A 21,511-nucleotide genomic window follows, 5' to 3' on the forward strand; every position below is an offset into this window, starting at 1 on the left:
TTAAACCTAAGCCCTCTAGTTTTAGACTCACCTACTTTTGGGAAAAGATATTGACTAACTAACTGATTTAAGCCCCTCATTATTTTATAGGCCTCTATAAGATCACCCCTCAGCCTTCCACGCCCCAGAGAAAGAAATTCCAGTCTATCCAGCCTCTCCTTATAACTCATAACTCAAACTCATGTGCTTATCTAAAAGACCCTTAAACACCCATAATGTCACTGCCTGTACCACCACCCCTGGCACCCAGACATCTATCATTGTCTGTGTAAAAAACTTGCCTCGCAAATCTGACATTATAACCATGGGTTGAGGACCACAGCGCCTTGGGTAATTGAACTCTCATCTTCTGCTTAATGCGCCCAGGCAATGAATGTTCACTGGTTATCTGACCCATGTGCTTACAATGTCTGACTCTGTCCCCACCAGACAGCTACATGTACACAAGAGTGGCAACTGTGGCTGATATTGTTATCTCGCCATCCTGGAGGCCTGGAGCCAAAAGTGGTCCCATCATTATTGGCTATTCCAACATAGGCCATGAGTCCTCCTGGTATGTGTACACCAATAGTACACCAAGACCAAAATACTGCGGATGCTGGAAATCTAGAATGAAGAGACACAAAAATAAAATGAAACATTTTCTGCTTTCATTCCTGTACCTGTACACAATGATTCATACAATAATTGCCCACTCATGAATCTTTGGAAAATTTTCTACATTCTTATTTCTGCCATAACACCAAGAGCCAAAAAAAAAGATACTGAAAACACAGAAGTGTCAGAGCACAATAACAGATTGTTGAGAGTGTTCCAGATTGAATTCCTCTCTCTGTAATTTGCTCATCACAGTTCGAGTGATGTTCGAGCTGAGTAGCTGGGGAGAGGAAATCAGCATGGAGTTCTTGGTAAAAAAAACCTCCTCATTGTCGAGGTTTACAAAGGTATGAAGGTGTTTTAATTACTCGCCAGTAGCAGCAAAATGAAAGATGTAAACCAGGTCACAATGACCTTTATCCTGCTTTATTTTATCCCAACCTTTATTTATTTTGGTGACTTTTCTCCCTCAGTTTCAACTTGCATCATAAACATGTATGAACAAAAAAGCTTCAGCTAATGCATTTTAGTTAGTTTATTTACTAGTGTCACAATTAAGCTTGCATTAACACTGCAATGAAGTTACTGTGCCACACTCTGGCATCTGTTTGGGTGCACTGAGGGAGAATTTAGCATGGCCAATGCACCCAGTAAGAAGCTGTGAGAGTTCTTACCCCAGCCCAACAGTGGCATCTCCACATCAATGCATCTAACCAACACGTCTTTCAGGCTGTGGGATAAAACCAGAGCACTCGGAGGAAACCCATGCAGACACAGGGAGAACGTGCAGACTATGCACAGTGACCCAAGCCAGAAATCAAACCTGAGTTCCTGGCGCTGTAGGCAGCAGTGCTAACCACTGTGCCACCGTGCCACCCACAAGATGATGATAAAGGGAAGAGTTCCTGGACTTCAAGTGTGGTAAAATGGCAATGAGCATGAGGCCAAAAGCGAAAATAAGAAAACAACATGCCATGTATTTTTTCTTTGAACTCCCCATGGCACAACTGGGACTTCCCGCAAAACAGAATGATGATGATGACACAAGTGACTGGTCAAATGTGAGAACTCGCTGAGGAAGATTTGACGATTTAAAGGTTTTGTGTTTGCTAGGAGAGTGAGTAGGGGAAGGAGGGATGGAAGAAGTGAGCTGTCTCAAAGCGCGAGGGAGTGAGGGAAAGCAGTGCCACGACTCCCCGTGCTAGCTGTCTTTTATTTCCCATTTCAATGCTTTCACTAATTGGGGCGAGCAGGTGCGGGAGCACTGAAGATGTGGGGTCGGCGTGATTCATCGGAAAGTAGACTAATGGAAGACGGGGAAGGGGTGTGTGGAGGGGAGGAGGCAGTTTGTTCAGCTGCAAAGTGTAATGAACGAGAAAGCCGCATAGAATGGCCTCAGCAGCCATCAGAGGCTTATAATTGAAGCTGTTGTGACATGCAAGCTGTGGGATCTGAGTGATGTTCATGGAAGCAAATCGTGCAAGAGCTGGTCTTTGTGAAAAACAATTTTTTTTAAACCCAAAAATCATATCGCTTCTCAGTTAAAGCAAGAATGTTTCAGAAGTGGAAGAACTCAATGAGGAGTAATTAAAGCTTTTCAAAGCTGCTTACAGGAAGCAGGCATTGCAAAGAGCAACCTCTCCTCCAGGTTATCTTTCCTGTGTCTGATAGGATCCCAGTTCCTCCTGCAGATTAGGAAGATTTTGTGGAACAGTCATGCACAAATCACTCAGCTTGTAACGATTTAAAACAAATCGCCCGGCTGTGTCTGTATTATTGATTAGTTTGTCCGTCTGGTCAAAAGAAAGGTTATGCTAAACCTTTATAGATCACTGGTTAGCTCACAATTGGAGTCCAGTTCTGAGCACCACACTCTGAGACATACTTCAAGGCCTCAGAGAAGAGCAGTAAAAAGTCTGACAACACCAGGTTTTAGTCCAACCGATTTATTTGAGAATAGACTCACAAGCTTTCGAGGTTTCCCTCTTCGTCAGGTGAATGGAGAGTTCTGGCCTCAGACAGAGCATATCTGAGGCCAGAACTCTCCATTCACCTGACGAAGAGGGAAACCTCGAAAGCTTGTGAGTCTATTCTCAAATAAATCGGTTGGACTAAAACCTGGTGTTGTCAGACTTTTTACTGTGTTTACGCCAGTCCAACGCCGGCATACCCACATCAGAGAAGAGCAGCAGTGGGCGGGGGTGGGGTGGGGGGAGGTGGGAAAGGTGGAATTAACTCCAGGGAATGGAAACTATAGCTATGAACAAAGAACAAGGAACAGGCCCTTCAGCCCACCAAGCCTGCACTGACACATGACACCTCTCTAAACTAAAGACCTTTTATCTCTAGGTGGTCTGCATCCCCCTATTCGCTGCCTATTCATGTATCTGTCAGAATACCTCTTAATCATTGCTATTGTATCTGCTTCTACCACCTTCTCTGGCAATGCATTCCAGGCACTTACCACCCTCTGAGCTCAATTTTACCATTGTGTTGTGCATTTTTTTGGGCGTGAGAACTTGATAAAGTTGGGTGTGAGGTGAATAGCTCGATCCGTGGTCACCTTCACACCTGTCCCCTCCTTTACCAAGCAGCTAAAATGACTGTGATCGACACTGCGCCTGAAACAGGCACAATGACAATTTAATTGTATTTGCATGTATTTAAATTGACCTAACGAGCTGGATGCCCAATCTTATCTGCGTTTCCCCCTTTACAATCGTGTTCATCCATCCAGATTTGGCGCGACACAGACATTCTCCAGCACATCTCTAACTCAGATTGGTGGTGGTGGGGGGTGAGGGACATGGGCCAGATGGATCTCTGGTGTGGGGTGGGTGGGGGAGTGGGAGGGGCGAGGCCAGGTCATTGTCTGGTGAGGAGGGAGTATGGAGGCGGATCAGATGGATCTCTGATGGGGGGGAAGAGAAGGGAGGCCAGATCATTCTCTGGTTGTGGAGGGGGGGGGGGGGCGCATGGAGGGGAGGCCGGACTGTTCTCTGGTGTGGGTGGGGAGGGAGAGGAGGAGAAGGGAGGCAGGCCAGATGGAACTCTGGTGCAGGGGGAGAGGGGAGGGAGGAAGGAGGCGGGCCAGATGGATTATTGGTGGGGGCAGGGCAGGGGCACTGCCACTCAGAGTGTGGTCGATAGGGTAGAAGTGAGGCAGGGAACCTCGATCGGTCTGGGTAGGGGAGATGGGTGGATAAGGGGGTGGTTATGTTGTGGGGCTGGGGCAATGACTGTGGGGGCCATCGCTCCTGGGCTGGATAAAGTGGCCTGGGAGCGGTGTGGCGGGAGAGCGTTTTTCAAATTTTTTTTACTGCACGTGCGCAGTTGAAGGCTCCAATCGGAGCAGCAATGTTTTGGGTGTGATAAGCCCCGCCCATAGGCTTCTACAGAGCGATTCAGACTCACGCTATTTTTTCAGGCAGAATATGTATGTGGGCACCTGAGAACAGGTTTACAAGTCAGATCTGGATCACGCCCAGATTCAGCACTTAGAATCAAAATGGTAAAATCAGGCCCTCTGAGTAAACAAACTTGCCTTTCATAGCTCCTTTAAATTTTCCCCCTTTTACCTTGAACCTAATGCGGAGAGACTGGAGCAGTTGGAATTGTGCCTCTTAGAGTTGGTTAGCTTAGTTGGCTGGACAGCTGATTCATGGTGTGGGGCAGCTCCAACAGTACAGGTTCAATTCCCATACTGGCTGATGCTATCCATGAAGTCTACCTTCTGAACCGTGCCCCTTGCCTGAGGGGTGATGACCCTCAAGTTAAGTCACCACCAGTCAGCACTCTCAAAGAACAAAGAACAACACAGCACGGGAAACAGGCCCTTCGGCCCAATGAGCTCGCGCCGCCATTTTAACATTGTCAGTTCCCTCTTCCACCCATGACCTTTGTCTATGCTTGTGGCACTCCACATTGGGAGCCAGATTGAGGGGAGACTAATATAGGGACAATTTGTTACACCAATCAGCCTAAGAGCACATCTTTGGGGTGTGGGAGGAAACCCAAAGAGGAAGCAGTCAATGGTCATCTGGGACTGTGTCCTGTGAGTAAATAGGTTAAGAGCAGTTTTATTGGGGGTGTGCAAGATGGTGAAAGATGTTGATAAAGTAAAATAAGAGGAAACTGTTTCCACTCATATGATGTAACCAGGTGACGCATCCCATCCATTGACACTGTCTACACTGAATAATCAAGGATCCACTCACCCTGGAAAGACTCTCTTAAACCTACTTCCATTGGGAAAAAGATGCAAAAACCTGAGGACATATGTCAACTGACATAAAAACAGCTTATTTCCTGCTGCCATCAGATTTGAGTGGACCTACCTTGCAATAAGTTGATCTTTCTCTACTCCTTAGCTATGAATGTAACACAACATTCTGCACTGTCTTGTTTCCTTCTCTATGAACAGTATACTTTGTCTGTATAGCACGCAAGAAACAATACTTTTCACTGTATGTTAACACATGTGACAATAATAAATCACAGATATACTGAAAGACAGAGGTGGAATATGAGTTGTAATTTGTTTTTTAAGCAGCAGTTGCTATTACCTTAGAGTGGAGGAACCGTTGATGCAATAGTAACTTTCAAAAGGTAATACAGTCTAGGAAACAAACATGTTAAAGACTGTGGAGAGGGAGCAGGGAAGTGGGATTAATGAGATCGCTCTACCAAAGAATTGGAACTGTCACAATGAGCAAAATACTTTTCTTCTGCAATATGCTGCAGCTTTTGATCTAATACATTTGCCTATTCAATACTTTTATACTCTATCTTATCTGTTTAACTATGCTATTTATCCTTGTTATCTATCACATCTATGACCATCAATCTGTTATCTATATATATTAATCATGTAATTTTCTACCTACACAGCTTAACCAAATATAAACCCACCAACACCAATGTCTGAATCCTGTTCTTTAATAGAAGAATAATGTTATGATGAATATCTGGGGGAAGTGGTGGCACAGTGGTATTGTCAATTGATCAGTAATCCAGAGACTTGGGATAACGCTGGGGACACAGGTTTGAATTCCATCACCTTCTATGGTGGAACTCAATAAAATACCTGGAATTAAAAGTCTATTGATGACCATGGATCGATCGTTGGAAAAATCCATCTAGTTCACTACCATCCTTACCTGATCTGGCCTACATGTGAAGCCGGAGCCCCAGTCCATCATGCAAACCAACCTCCCATCATTGACTCTGTCTACACTTCCCGCTGACTTGGCAAAGCAGCCAGCATAATTAACGACCCCATGCTCCCTGGATATTCTCTCCTCCACCTTCTTCCATTGAGTCTGAGTCATGTACCAACTGATTCAAGAACAGCTTCTTCCCTCCTGCTGTCAGACTTTTGAATGGACTTACCTTGCATTATGTTGATCTTTCTCTACATCCCAGCTGTAACTGTAACATTACATTCTGCATTCTCTCATTTCCTTCTCTATGAACGGTATATTTTGTCTGTATAACATGCAAGAAACAATACTTTTCACTGTATGTTAATACATGTGACAATAATAAATCAAATCAAATCACATGAAATCAAAATGTGATGTACTCTTAAGTGCTCTCTGAAATGGCCTAGCAAGCCACTCAGTTTATTCAATCACTATAAAGAAAACATGAAGGAATGAAACCTGGCAGACCTAGGCTCCGGAAATAAAAATGGCAAACCCAGCCCTGTCAAAGTCCTCCTTGATAACATCTATAGGCTTGTGAGAAAATTGGGAGAGCTGTCTCACAGATTAGTCAAGCAACAACTTGATGTAGTCAGGAATCTTAATTTACAGATAATATCCCAAACATCACTGTCAGCAGCTGCCTTGCGACACCAGCGGGACAGACCCAGCAGATGTGGCAGCACAGTGGTATACAATGGGGAAGAAACCCAAGGAGTCCTCACCATCGACTCTAGACCCATGGAGTCTCATGGCACTAGGTCAAACACAGACAAGGAAACCTCCTGTTGATTACCGTGTACCATTCCCCGTCAGCTGAATAATCAGTACTCTTCCATGTTGAACTCCATTTGGGGAAGCACCAAGGATTGGGCAAGGGTGCAGAATGTACTCTGGGTGGGGGACTTCAATGTCCAACAACACCAAGAGTGGCTCAGTGGTGCCACCATAGATGAGTTGGTTGAGTCCTAAAGGACATAACTGCTTGACTGGGGCTGCAGCAGATGGTGAGGCAACCAACAACCTACATGCCACAGATGCACCTCTGTATGACAGTATTGGTAAGAGTGACCACCACACATTCCTTGTGGAGACGAAAGGTGGGATTTACGGCGTTGCTTGAGCGAGACCAAAAATTCCCAAATTCTTTCCGAAGGTAACGGTCATTTGCTTTGTCTGCCCCTTGCCCCCTCCAAATTCCGTGGCAGGCGAGGCGGTAGAATTCCAATAAAAGCCTTTGAAGGATGCCCTCCATCATGTTGTATGGCAGTACCACTGTGCTAAATAGGACAAACTTCAAACAGATCTATCAGCTTAAAACACCCATCAGCAACAGCAGAATTGTACTCCACCATAATCTATAACCTTATGGCCTAGCTTATCCCCCACTCTACCATTACCACCAAGCCGGGGTATCAACCTTGCTTCAAGGAAGGGTGCAGGAGGGCATGCCAAGTGCATCCCCAGGCGTATCCAAAAATGAGGTGTCAATCTGGTGAAGCCACCAAACAGGACTACTTGCATGCCAAATGTCAACAACAACAAGTGATAGACAGAGCTAAGCGATCCCACAACAGGGTTGCCCACAACCAACGGATGAGATCTAAGCTCTGCAATCCTACCACATCCGGCCTTGAATGATGGTGGGCAATTAAACAATTCACTGGAGGAGGAGGTTCCACAAATATCCTCATCTTCAATGTTGGAGAAACCAGTATATCAGTGCAAAAGATAAAGCAGGAGCATTCACAGCACCTTCAGCCAGAAGCGCCGATAGATGATCCATCTTGGCCTCCTCCGGAGGTCCTCAACAGCATAGATGTTAGTCTTCAGCCTATTTGATTCTCTCCATCTGATATCAAGAAATGGCTGAAGACATGGATCTTGCCAAGGCTATTGTTCCTAACAATATTCCAGCAATGGTACTGAAGACAAAAACAGAAAGTGCTGGAAAATGTCCAACAGGTCTGACTGTGGACAGACAGTAGAGCCAATGTTTTGAGTCTGGATGAGCGTTCATCAAAGCTGAAGACTGAATCATAGTACTCTTGTACCCCAGAACTTACTGTATAAGATGATGAATGGGATGGATAGGATAGAGGTGGAGAGACTCTTCCCGCTCAAAAAAGACAGTAGGACTAGGGGGCACAGCCTCAAGATAAAGGGGGGGCGTTTTAGAACGGAGTTGAGGAGGAACTTCTTCACTCAAAGGGTGGTGAATCTCTGGAATTCTCTACCCGTTGAAGTGGTGGAGGCTGCCTCGCTAAATATTTTCAAGAAGCGGGTTGATGGGTTTTTGATAAGAGAGGGGATTAAGGGTTATGGGGAGAGGGCCGGAAAGTGGAACTGAGCCACGACAGATCAGCCATGATCTTATTGAATGGCGGGGCAGGCTCGAAGGGCCAGATGGCCTACTCCTGCTCCTATTTCTTATGTTCTTATGTTCTTATGTACCTCTAGTGAAGTTGTTCCAGTACAGCTATAAACTGGCATCTACTCAACAATGTGGGAAACTGCCCAGGTATACCTTATCCACAAATCCAACCTGGTCAATTACCACTCCATTAATCTACTCTCGATCATCAGTAAAATGGTGGAAGGGGTCATCAACAGTGCTATCAAGTGGTACTTACTCCCCCTCTGTTGAGAAAAAGGTACAAAATTCAGAGGACACAAACCAACTGACTCAAGAATAGCTTATTTCCTGCTACCTTCAGACTTTTTAATGGATCTACTTCGTATTAAATTGACCTTTCTCTACATCCTAGCCACGACTGTAACTACATTCTGCACCCTCTCCTTTCCTTCTCTATGTACAGTATGTTTTGTTGTATAGCACGCAAGAAACAGTACTTTTCACTAATACATGTGACAATAATGTATCAAATCAGTATGGAACTCCGTACCAGGGAGACAAATAGCTCTTTCTGACAATTCGTGGCTGTTTTGGCTAACTTATATGTCCAAAGCCCCCCCCCGCTGAGGTCAGCAAACTCGACCCAGATCAAAGATTTAAACGAGGAACTTTTAAGTCCAGGTATGATTCAATTCCGTGATGGCTCATGAAGTTGCAGACTCTATTTCATGTTACTTTATAAAGGACAATTCAAAACTCAGGGGAGACAAAGCACACTAACTATGTAGGTCTTTAACAAGTAACTGGCTACTCACTACCCTTCAGTTAGACAAAGGTTTATTTTTAGCTCAGATGTAATAGAAGTCTCCTCTGATTAGTATTGAAAAGTCAGAAATATAATAGGTTTTGACAATCTCAATCTAGTCCAGTGGGCATGATATAAACACATCTTGAAATTTGACACTGATTAGCACTAATTTGGCAACCTTACTTCAAGAGGCCAAAAGAATAAGAGTATACGGGAGAGAGAAATGTCTGAGTGGTACACACAGAAATGCAGTGAGTTTAAAGTGATGGTATACTGCTGACAGAAGGACAACTGCTGAAACAGATGTGATTTACCCCATACTTGGTATGGAAATGTTGAATGGTCTTCAGTGGGTGCTGCGTAGGAATGTATCAGGTTCTAGAGAGCCTTATCCTTCATTTTTTAAAATTCATTCATGGGACATGGGCGTCGCTGGCTGGCTAGCATTTATTTCCCATCCCTAGTTGCCCTTGAGAAGATGGTGGTGAGCTGCGTTCTTGAATCGCTGCAGTCCATATGCTGTGGGTTGACCCACAATGATGTTTGGGAGGGAATTCCAGGATTTTGACCCAATGACTGTGAAGGAACGGCGATATATTTCCAAGTCAGGCTGGTGAGTGGCTTGAAGGGGAACTTGCAGGTGGTGGCGTTCCTATTTATCTGCTGCCTTTGACCTTTTAGATGGAAGTTGTCATGGGTTTGGAAGGTGCTGTCTAAGCACCTTTGGTGAATTGCTGCAGTGCATCTTGTAGATAGTACACACTGCTGCTACTGAGTGTCAGTGGTGGAGGGGTTGAATGTTTGTAGATGTGGTGCCAATCAAGTGGGCTGCTTTGTCCTGGATGGTGTCAAGCTTCTTGAGTGTTGTTGGAGTTGTGCCCTTCCAGGCAAGTGGGAAGTATTCCATCACACTGCTGACTTGTGCCTTGTAGATGGTTGATAGGTTTTGGGGAGTCAGAGGTGAGTTATTCACCACAGTATTCCTAGCCTCTGATCCACTCTTGTAGCCATTGTATTTATGTGGTGAGTCCGGTTGAGTTTCTGGTCAATGATAACCCCAAGGATGTTGACAGTAGGGGATTTAGTGATGGTTACACCATTGAGTGTCAAGGGGTGGTGGTTAGAATGTTTCTTATTGGTGTTGGTCATTGCCTGGAACTTGTGTGGGCACGAATGTTACTTGTCAATGTGGTGTATTTGAATAATATAACAATAATGTAATTGAATGTCAGCCCAAGCCTGGATATTGTCCAGATCCTGTGTATTTGAACATGGATTATTTCAGCATTTGAGGAGTGGCGATTGATGCTGAACATTGTGCAATCATCGGCGAACATTCCCACTCTGATCTTATGATGGAGGGAAGGTCATTGATGAAACAGTTGAAGGTTGTTGGGCTGAGGATACTCCTGCAGAGATGTCGTGGAGCACAGATGACTAACCCTCCACACTACAACCATCTTCCTCTGTACCAGGTGTGACTCTAACCAGCAGAGAGTTTGCCCCCAATACCCATTGATTCCAGTTTCACTAGGGCTCCTTGATGCTACACTTGGTCGAATGTGGCCTTGATATTGGGACCTGTCACTCTCATCTTACCTCATTAACAAATGAAACAAAGGGTAGAATTTGGAAGTTTTTAAGAAAATTAAACCTTCCTATACAAGAATTACAATAAACCAAGTGTTAAAATAAATCAATTTTGTATCAATCACTTCAATGCCTGCAGCTTTATTCCATCTACACTTCACGCTGCCACAGGAAAGCTTCCAGCATCACCAAGAACTCCCATGCACCCTGGACATACTCTTTTCCATCTTCTTCTATCAGAAAAAAGACAAAAGTCTGAGCTCATGTACCAACTGACTCAAGAACAGCTTCTTCCTGGCTGCATCAGACTTTTAAATGGGCCTACCTTATACTAAATTAATCTTTCTCTTCACTGTACCTGTACCTACAATACTATGTCCTGCACCCTCTCCTTTCCTTCTCTCCTATGGATTCGATGAACAGAATGTTTTGACTGCATAACACGCAAGAAACAGTAATTTTCACTGTATCCCAACACGCGTGACAATAAGAAATCAAATCAAATCAAAAAGCTGCCTTCAGTTATATAGAAATTTCATTCTCCACAATTGGGTCAGTTTCCACCTTTATGCTGATGGTGCCCAGCTCCAGCACCTTTCCCAATTCTTTGGTTTCTATGTTGTCAGTCCATTTACCTATGTTTGCAATGTCCTGCAGTTAGACGGTGGAAAGGTCAAAACCATGTACCTTAAGCTCCTGCCACAACGCTCAATTCATTGGTGGGCGGCTCTGATTGGTTGAGACATTGCCATGGTGAATGCAGTAGGGAGATATTGCCTTCCATGCTTTTATTTATCTAAAATAGGTGCAATGTCTGTGTTTATTCCTTTTGCCCGCAGAGGACAGGTCCTTGAATATTAAAATATATATTTTCCAGCTAGCATGAGTGATCCACTTTGTGATCCCAACCAACACTTTTGGTTTTTAGCTTAATTCTAAACACACTTGGGATTGCTCAACAAGTGCTGCCCAATTGCAGAATTACATCGACATTATGCATCCTAATTCTGCAAGTACAGGTTGGTTGTGTATGGTCAGCATTCTGCCTCACGTGAACAGTGAAAGGGACATGTTATTTGTTACGATCTGCCAGTTATTGGGATATATGGCCTACATACCTGGAATCATGCTGGCATTGAAATCCTTATACTATAAATGGGGGGCAATGGCATAGTGGTATGTTCACAAGGTAATCCTTCGGGGGAACAGGTTCAAATTTCACCACGGCAGATAGTGAAATTTGAATTCAATAAAAATCTGGAATTAAAAGACTAACTGTAAAATCATTGCCAATTGTCATAAAACCCACCTGGTTCACTAATGCCCTTTCTTAGGGGAAGGAATCTGCCATCCTCACCTGGTCCGGTCTACATGTGACTCCAGATCCACAGCAATATGGCTGACTCTTAAATGGCCTCTGAAATGGCCTAGTAAGCACTAGGTTAAGGGCAATTAGAGATGGGCAGATCCAGCCAGCGATGCCCACGTTACATGAACGAATAGTAAAAATTTAAAATAATCAGTGGATCTTATAATGTTGATCATAAAGACATTTGTACGTAGCGACCTACTCTCTAATCAAAAACAAAATGTCCAAATCTTGCACCATTTTTGAATTACCAGGAAGCTGGAGGAGTCTATAGTTTCCCTTTGCCTTCTCCATGGAAAAGTCTCAGCCAATCGCAGTTAACTTGCCAACCAGTCGGCATCCTTTTCTTCTGTAGTATCAATTGTTTGAAGTTTGGCATTCTTGCATTTGCCGATGATAGATCTGGTCACAGGATTGTGGGAATTCCGACTGGCCTGATTTCCTCATTTATTGCCTTCAGGAGAACACAAGGTATGAGCTGCAATCCAAGCCAGCCACTCAACAGTGAAAACAAACTCCAGGAGAACGGTGACATCTCGGTGGAAGACATGTCACTGGGGTCAAAGGCCAGGAAAGGCGAAGGATTGGCTGTTCAGAACCCACAATAGTGGGAGAGTGATCAAGAGCCCTTATATGTCTAATCATTTAGAGGCACCCAGCCCAACTTCTCCCCCCACCCGACGTCCCCCCTCCCCCAAGCCACCTAGCTAAAACCCAGTAGAAAAGGAGGTCAATGCTCCGACAAAGAAATTTGATGACATTTTTCTCACTTTATTGAAGCTAGTTTAAATACATCAACTGAGTTAATGATGAAAATATTGGGGCATTCCAAATGCAAATCTGTAGTAGACAACAAGCAAATTATTTTTATGTTTTCACACAGAGTTAATTTACAACCAGCATATGCATCAATGAAATTCAGTGCATGGGGCCCACATTCCATCATCCACTTTTATTACCACCCCACTCCTGTTACTGTCACCTTAACCCTACTAAGCCAAAAGGTGCCACTGTGATTGTCAAGGATAACATATCTTCCTTGCCACATATTCACCCAGCATGCCATCCCACACCGCAAAGCAGTAAACGTTTTGACAGGATTTTGGATATCACTACCACAATCTGTTTTCTCCTTACAGGGCTTGTGGGACTAAACTTTCAGATCAGCATCTGAAGTAGAAAGAGATTTGTATTAGTCATAGAGATCCCTCGGCCCAACTTGTTCTTTTTGCCTTTTTTTTAAACCCCAAAGCTAATCCCAATTGCCCGCATTTGGCCCATATCCCTCTATACCAATCTAAGTTGCTTTTTAATTGTCTAATTGTCTAAATGCTTTTTAAAAGACAAAATTGTACCCGCCTCTACTACCACTTCTGGCAGCTTGTTCCAGACACGCACCACCCTCTGTGCAAAAAAATTGTCCCTCTGGACACTTCTGTATCTCCCCCCTCTCACCTTAAACCTATGCCCTCTAGTTTCAGACTCTCCTACATTTGGGAAAAGATATTGACTATCTAGCTGATCTATGGCCCTCATTATTTTATAGACCTCTATAAGATTACCCCTCAACCTCCTACGCTCCAAAGAAAAAAGTCCCAGTCTACCCAGCCTCTCCTTATAACTTAAACTAACAAGTCTTCCAGTTTGAAAAACATATTCTTGCAGCTTTGTTATTGTTGTCTTTTTAAAAGAGGGCATCATGGTTAGCAAACCTCCCTTTGTATGTCCCTAACCTCAGGTACACGTAATTGAGGCTGGGACAGCGAAATAACAGCTCATCACCTGAATTTGTATGTTTCCAAAACAAAAAGCTGTTTTCAGATTCTTCAATTCCTGATGGTGTTCTCAGCCCCTATACCTGTCTCTGTGTGAATTGTCAAATCACACAGTTGCCATTTTTAGAACATAGAACATAGAACATTACAGCGCAGAACAGGCCCTTCGGCCCACGATGTTGCGCCGACCAGTTACAAAACAATGACCCACTAACCTAAACCAATCCCTTTTCGTCCATAAACCTATCCACAGATCTCTTAAACGCCCCCAAACTAGGCGCATTTACAACTGCAGCAGGCAGGGCATTCCAATCCCTCACCACCCTCTGGGTAAAGAACCTACCCCTGACATCTGTCCTATAACCACCCCCCCTTAATTTAAAGCCATGCCCCCTCGTGCTAGATTTCTCCATCAGAGGAAAAAGGCTATCACTGTCCACCCTATCTAAACCTCTAATCATCTTATATGTTTCAATAAGATCCCCTCTTAGCCGCCTTCTTTCCAGCGAAAACAACCCCAAATCCCTCAGTCTCTCCTCATAGGACCTCCCCTCCATACCAGGCAATTGTTTACTTTTCTCAATTGTTAACTCACCCTGTCATATGTCAAGCAAGTTAAAGTGTCGGCCAGTATCCATTTCCCAAAGGAGAGTTTTTGACACTGGCTAGACCTCTGCGTGCAATGTAGGATACATCTTATTTGTCCTTGCTGAGAAATTTTCACCCCGTGTTTCACATTCTCCTTTCATCCCGTGTTTCACATTCTCCTTTCATCCCGTGTTTCACATTCTCCTTTCATCCCTTCCTGCCACCTCCTCATCTCCTTCTCCATCTTCCTGTTCCCCTATCTTCTGAGCCCTCCCTTTCCTCCACTATCTCTCTCTCCACTCCCTTTCCTTCTCACATCTACACCCCTCACCGCTCTGATTCTCTTGTCCCCTTCTCCTTCTCCCCCACCGTCTCTTAATCTTTCCTAATTCTCCAATCCCCTTCACCTATTCTCTTCCATAAAAAGGGCTTGAATTTATATAGCACCTTTCGCAATCTCAGGGTGTCCCTGAGTACTTAAGACCATAAGATATGGGAGCAGAATTAGGCCATTTGGCCCATTAAGTCTATTCCACCATTTGATCATGGTTGATATGTTTCTCAACCCCATTTGCTCACATTTTCCCCTTAATCTTTGATTCCCATAGTATTCAAAAGCCTATTGGTCTCTGTCTTAAAAACACCTTTACAATCTGTCCCTGCCTCTTTTTCTTCCTTCCTATAATCCCACATCCTGTCTTCATTCCCTCCCCTATCCTCAACCCCTCTTCTTCCCCTGTCTTCTCATCCTGTCCTCTTCCGTATTCCCATCGTTCCCCTCTGGACCTGACCACTCCACCTTGATGACCTGAACATTATGTCTAGGTAGCTGTTGCTTTGAAAATATAATCTATCAGATGTTGGGAGCGTTACTAATGATTTTTGAATTGTGGGGCAGGTTAGAACATGTTTGAAAAATGACAAAAGGTAAGAAGCTGCATGCTGAGCACGACAGAGAAGTAATGCAATAATTAAATGGGAAGTAATAGCTGGCTGACTGCAGGACATGAGACGATAATTGAATCAAGGGGTTCCGTTGAAATTATAAACCTTGATTTAATTACCACGTTGTATCTGCCAGCCATTTTTGACTGTTTTATAATAGTGCTGTTTAATATGTCTCGTTGGTTTGAGTCATTTGGCTACGGCTCCTGTCTGGCTTTGCCTAGCTGCTGCTGGGGAATCGAAAGGTGTTCTAATTGATAGGGTGATAGGGTAAAGGATTAGAATGATCCTTGTGCTATAGAACATCCCTTGGCTCATAGAAATATTAATGTTTGTGTTTGTTGTTTATGGTGGAGTATAATATACAGTTTATAGACTATAAGTACTCTTTTTATAAACCGCTATGTTTTCTAACAGGTAGGGTTGTAGAATCATGGAAATTTACAGCATATAAGGAAACCATTCGGCCCATTGTGCCTAAATTGGCTCCTTGCAAGAGTTATCCAAATTAGTCCCACTCCCTAGCTCTTTCACCATTGCCATGAACTTTTTTTTATCCTTTTGAAGCTTATTTGATTTGATATGTTATTGTCACATGTATTAACATGTAGTGAAAAGTATTGCTTCTTGTGCTATAGAAACAAAACACACTGTTCATGGAGAAGGAAACGAGAGAGTGCGTATCCAATCACCTCAGATCATGGAAATCTTTCACCCGCCATTGGAATCGGGCGAGGACAGACCATGGAAAGGTCCGTTGACCTTGGGTGGGTTTTGGAGTGAGTGCAGCCAGAACATGCCGCTCATTGAGATCATTATTCCTCCTTGTAAAAGCTATTCAATTCACCTCACTCCCTTGGTCTTATCCCTTATAGTTAGAATAGAATCATAGAATCCCTGCAGTGCAAAAGGAGACTATTTGGCCCATCGAGCCTGTACCAACCACAATCACACCCAACCCCTATTCCCATAACCCCATACATTTACCCTGTTAATCCCCTGACACTAGGTTCAATCAGTCTAACCCGCACATCTTTGGACTGTGGGAGGAAACCGGAGCACTCGGAGGAAACCCACGCAGATACGAGGAGAATGTGCAAACTCCACACAGATAGTTACTTGAGGCTGGAATTGAATCCGGGTCCCTGGCACTGTGAGGCAGGAGTGCCAACCACTGTGCCACCGTGCCACCCTTGAAATGGTTTATTTTTCAAATTTCTATGCAATATCCTCATACACAATGTGAGGATCAGGAAAATGGTCAAGATCCAACTCCTACTTAAGAAATGCACCAAGCCATGCAAAGGCCTTATCCAAATATTCTCATCTATGGAAATAAAGGTGATGAACCCGGTTTGCTTACATTCCCCTGATGGAGATATCATCCTTATCTGTATGAAGCGGCCATTTATGGCAAAGTGTTTTCTCAGCTTCCAAGTGGTGAGTCCAAAGATGTGTAGGTTAGGGGGATTGGCCATGATAAATGTGTGAGGTTAGAGGGATAGGGCAGCAAGGAGGGACTGGATGGGATACTGTGTCAGACAGTTGATGCGAACTCGATGGGCAGGATGGTCTTTTCCGCACTCTAGGGGTTCTACGAATCTTTGATTCTATGAGTACTTAAAACTTTATTGCTTATAGTTTTTATTGCCATAATCAAGTACTTTTTGATGGGTATTGGATCAAGTATTCCTCTACATTTCAGTTCTCAAGGCCAAAGGAAAGAATCAGAGAAAGGCACATTACTTACTGGCAGAAAATCATTTTTTGCCATGGTGGGATTCTATAGAGATGGCCAAATATGGTGGTGATAGAGCAGTGACTGGGACTGTTCTGTGAAGAGTTGGAATAGACCTGATGGGCTGAATGGCCTTTTCCTGGGCCATAAATGACTGTAATTCTGTTTAGGAGTGCCTGGGTTTGATAACTTGTTTCCAGGGCAAATTCTAAATTAACACCATGTACCTTCCTCTCCCTGTTGCAAATTCATTAAATCTATTATATGATTGAATAGAATGCCTATTCCAGTTGATCAAACACCATCTGGAGTACAATTTTTTGCAGGATATCTCATGCTGCACGCTGGCACAATGGTTAGCATTGCTGCCTCACAGCGTCAGGGACCCAGGTTCAATTCCGGCCTCGGGTCACTGTCTATATGGAGTTTACACATTCTCCCCATGTCTGCGTGGGTTTCCTCCAAATGCTCCAGTTTCCTCCCATACTCTAAAAATGTGTGGGTTAAGTTGATTGGCTATGCTAAATTGACCCTAGTGTCAGGGGGATTAGTGGGGTAAATATGTGGGAGTAGGGCCTGGGCGGGGTTGTGGTTGGTGTAGATGGGCTGAATTGGCCAAATGGCCTCCTTCTACACTGTAGGAATTCTATGATTCTATTGTTGTTAAAGAAATGTAGTGTTGATGCACCAAAATAATACCAAACCACAAAGGGTCCAATTTTACATAAACCCAACTTGTATTTGTACTCTGGGTTCAGTTGTATAATGGTGAGCACTCAGGACTCTGAATACAGCAATTTGAGTTCAAATCTTGGTGGAAACTTGCTTTGGGGGTTGGCACGGTGGCACAGTGGTTTGCACTGCTGCCTCACAGTGCCAGGGAACTGGATTTGACTCACTTGGGTCACTATCTGTGCGGAGTTTGCATGTCCTCCTTCTGTCTGCATTGGTTTCCTCCGAGTGCTCTGGTTTCCTCCCACAATCCGAAAAATGTGCTGGTTAGATACATCGACCATACTAAATTCTCCCTCAGACTACCTGAACAGGTGCCAGAGGGGGTTTTCAAATTCGCTTCATTGCAGTGTTGATGTAAGCCGACTTGTGACGTTAATAAATAAATTAAAAAAATAAAATATATGAGACTGAAATATATGGTTTGGGAATCATAGACAAATGGACATAACCTTAAAATTATAGCTTACGTCTTTTCACATAAAGGGTACTCAATATCTGGAACTCTCTTTTCAAACGGGCATTTGGGGTTTCCAAGATCGAGATCCGTTTTTGTCAGATTATAATCCCAAGGAGGATGGGGAAAAGTGGGTAAATGGAGTTAGTGACAGATTGATGGGCAGAATGGTTTTATTTCTCCGTTGTTTTGGATGTGCCAATCCTTTTTGGAGGGTTGGCAGAAAATGGAACTGGCACTTGTATTTTATTACTTCCGAACTGAGTACCTCGAATAGATGGAATTATCCCAGACTTTCCTTCTCACTGAAGTATAATAGCTTCTTAGCAGGACATCAAGAGAGAAATTCTGCTCTGTGGTACCCTCCAAAAATGGGTGGGATTGTGGCAGAAAAAGGTTGGCTTTTTTCGGTTGCTGAGGTGCAAATGATCTTACTGCTCAGCACTTCAGCTAGGATTTCCTTCCCTCTTTTCCTAGCCGGGAGGACCACTATCCACATGCAGATCAACTGGAAATCTCCGAGGTGAATCTCTCTCTTTTCCTTCCCAGTTATCACTGTTTTCGTTTTTTTATATATTTATTCACGGGGTGTGAGCATTTATTGCCTATCCCTAGTTGTCTGTGGGCAGTTGCAGGTCAACTACATTGCTGTGGCTCTGGAATCACATGTAGGCCAGACTGAGTTAGGATGGCAGATTTCCTTCTGTAAAGGGACATTAATGAACCAGATGGGTTTTCCTGACAATCAACAATCATGTGGAAGATGGTGGCAGACCTCAGGAATTGGCTGCAATCCCACAGTGAAAGGAAAGGCCTATTCTCCATATATTTGTTTCAAAGGCTTATCTGCTAAAAACCTCTGGTCTCGACTTCTGGGTGGGAACTTTCCTTTTTCTCTTCAGGCCTTTGGGGAGTTTTTTTGTCTCTTCAAGATCTCACCATCTCTTGTTGTCCTGAGGCAACATTTCTGCAGTAGTCTTGCCAAGTTTCCTAACTTGTATCGCCAGACTCCCCTTGGTGTTGGAAGTTCTGCTGTATGCCTGCTGTCTAATGGCAATTGTCTAGATATTAAAACCCACCGCTCCCCAGGATGGTCAGGGATGTTTAATCCCTAAATAGAATAAAAACAACACCAACTGTAGGTGTACATGGCTACTGCTATTTGTCCAGCAGCTAGTAATGAGGCAGACGAGTGTTCCATCTTGCAGAGGTGAGATATTTCATCAGCATACATAGAAAAGTTAGCAGGATTATGTGATTATGAATACAAAGAATGAAAAACAAAGAAATATACAACACAGAAACAAGCCCTTTGGCTCTCCAAGCCTGTGCCAATCATAATGCCCTGATTAAAAAAAACTTCTGCCCTTACTCGGTCAGAATTCCTCTATCTATTCCCTATTCATGTACCCATCTAGATGCCTCTTAAATGTTACTAATGTGCCTGCTCCCACCATCTCCTCTGGTAGCGTGTTCTAGACACCCACCACTCTCCACATGAAAAACATTCCCCGCACATCTCCCTTAAATTTTCCTCTTCCCACCTTGAACCTGTGCCCCCTTGTAATTGATACTTCTACCCTTGGAAAACGCCTTCAAACTATCCACTCCGTCTATGACTCTCATATTTTTGTAGATCTCTATCAAGTCTTCCCCTCAGCCTCTGTCTTTCCAATGAAAACAATCCTAATTATTTCAATCTCTCCTCATAGCCAACACCCTTCACACTAGCCAACATCCTGGTGAACCTTCTTTGCATCCTTTCGAAAGTTTCCATATCCTTTTGGCTGTGTGGTGACCACAACTGCATGCAATACTCCAAGTGCAGCCTAACCAACCTTTTATATAGCTGCAACATGATTTCCCAACTCTTGTACTCAATGCCAGGCTGATGAAGGCAAGCATGCCATATGCTTTCTTAATCACCTTGGCCACCTCTGTTGACACTTTTAGGGAACTGTGGACCTGCACACCTAGATCGCTCTGTGTGTTAATGTTCCAAATGGTTCTGCCATTTAAGTACAATTCATTCCTAAATTTGATTCTCCAAAATGCATCACCTTGCATTTGTTCAGATTAAACTCCATCTGTCATTTCTGTGCCTAAGTCTCTAGTCTATCTATATCCTGTTGTATCCTCTGACAATTCTTGGCACCATCAGCAACTCCACCAATCTTTATGCTCCCTGCAAACTTACTAATCAGATCACCCACATTTTACTCCAGATCATTTGTATACTATAAAACAGAGCTCCCAGCACTGATCCTGTGGAACATCTCTAGCTACACATCTCGATTCTGAAAAACACCCTTCCATCACTACTCTCTGTTTTCTATAACCAAGGCAGTTCTGTGTCCATCTAGCCAGATCACCCCGAATCCCATGTGATTTTGGTTTTAGTACAAGCGTGCCATGAGGGACCTTGTCAAATGCCTTACTAAAGTCCTATTTCTTATGTTCTTAAACTACATCCACAACCCTTCCCTCATCAATTTTTTTTGTCACCTCTTCAAAAAACTGTCAAGTTGGTGAGACATGACCTTCCCTATACAAAACCATGTTTCCTGTCACTAACTAGTCCATTTTCTTCCAAATGTGCATAAATCCTGTCTCTCAGTATCTTCTCCGAAAACTTCCCCACCACAGATGTCAGGCTCACCAGCCTATAATTTGTTGGATTATCCCTGCTTTCTTTCTTAAACGTGGGAATAACATTGGCTGTTCTCCAGTCCTCTGGAATCTCGCCCTGTGGTCAAAGAGTGTGTGAATATATCTGTTAAGCTTCCTCGGTTGTTGGGGGAAGTAAGGGTGAGCATTGCCAAGGTTCTGGCTACAATTGTCCAAGATGCCTGAGATACAGTGTGACCCTGGAGGACGAGAGGTTTGCCAATGTTCCAATTCTGTTCAAAAAATGGGGAGAGAGAGAAATCCAGCAATTGCCGACCAATTAACCTAACATATGTGATGGGGGGATTTTTAGGGACATTATCTAGCATTCAGAAACATACAGTTTAATCAATAAAAGCTAACAGGGATTTGTTAAAGGCAAATCATATTTGACTACCTTGATTGAGTTTTTTGATGAAGTAATGGAAATGAAGGATCACGATAATATGGTTGATGTGGTGTTTGACAAATTTCCACATAATAGTCATTATTAGTGGAATTGAAGCCCATGAGATTAAAGGGCCAGCGATTGTGTGGGCTAAAGGAGACAGTTGTAGTGAACAGATGTTTTTTACAGACTGGAGGGAAATATATAGAGATGTTCCCCAGCTGTTAATGTTGGGATCTCTGTCCATTTTAAAATATATGAAAGATTTGAGTATGCAGGATATGATTTTCATCTTTA

Source organism: Carcharhinus amblyrhynchos, chromosome 8, assembly GCF_965287045.1.
Source record: "Carcharhinus amblyrhynchos chromosome 8, sCarAmb.v2.hapA, whole genome shotgun sequence".
NCBI lineage: Eukaryota > Metazoa > Chordata > Chondrichthyes > Carcharhiniformes > Carcharhinidae > Carcharhinus > Carcharhinus amblyrhynchos.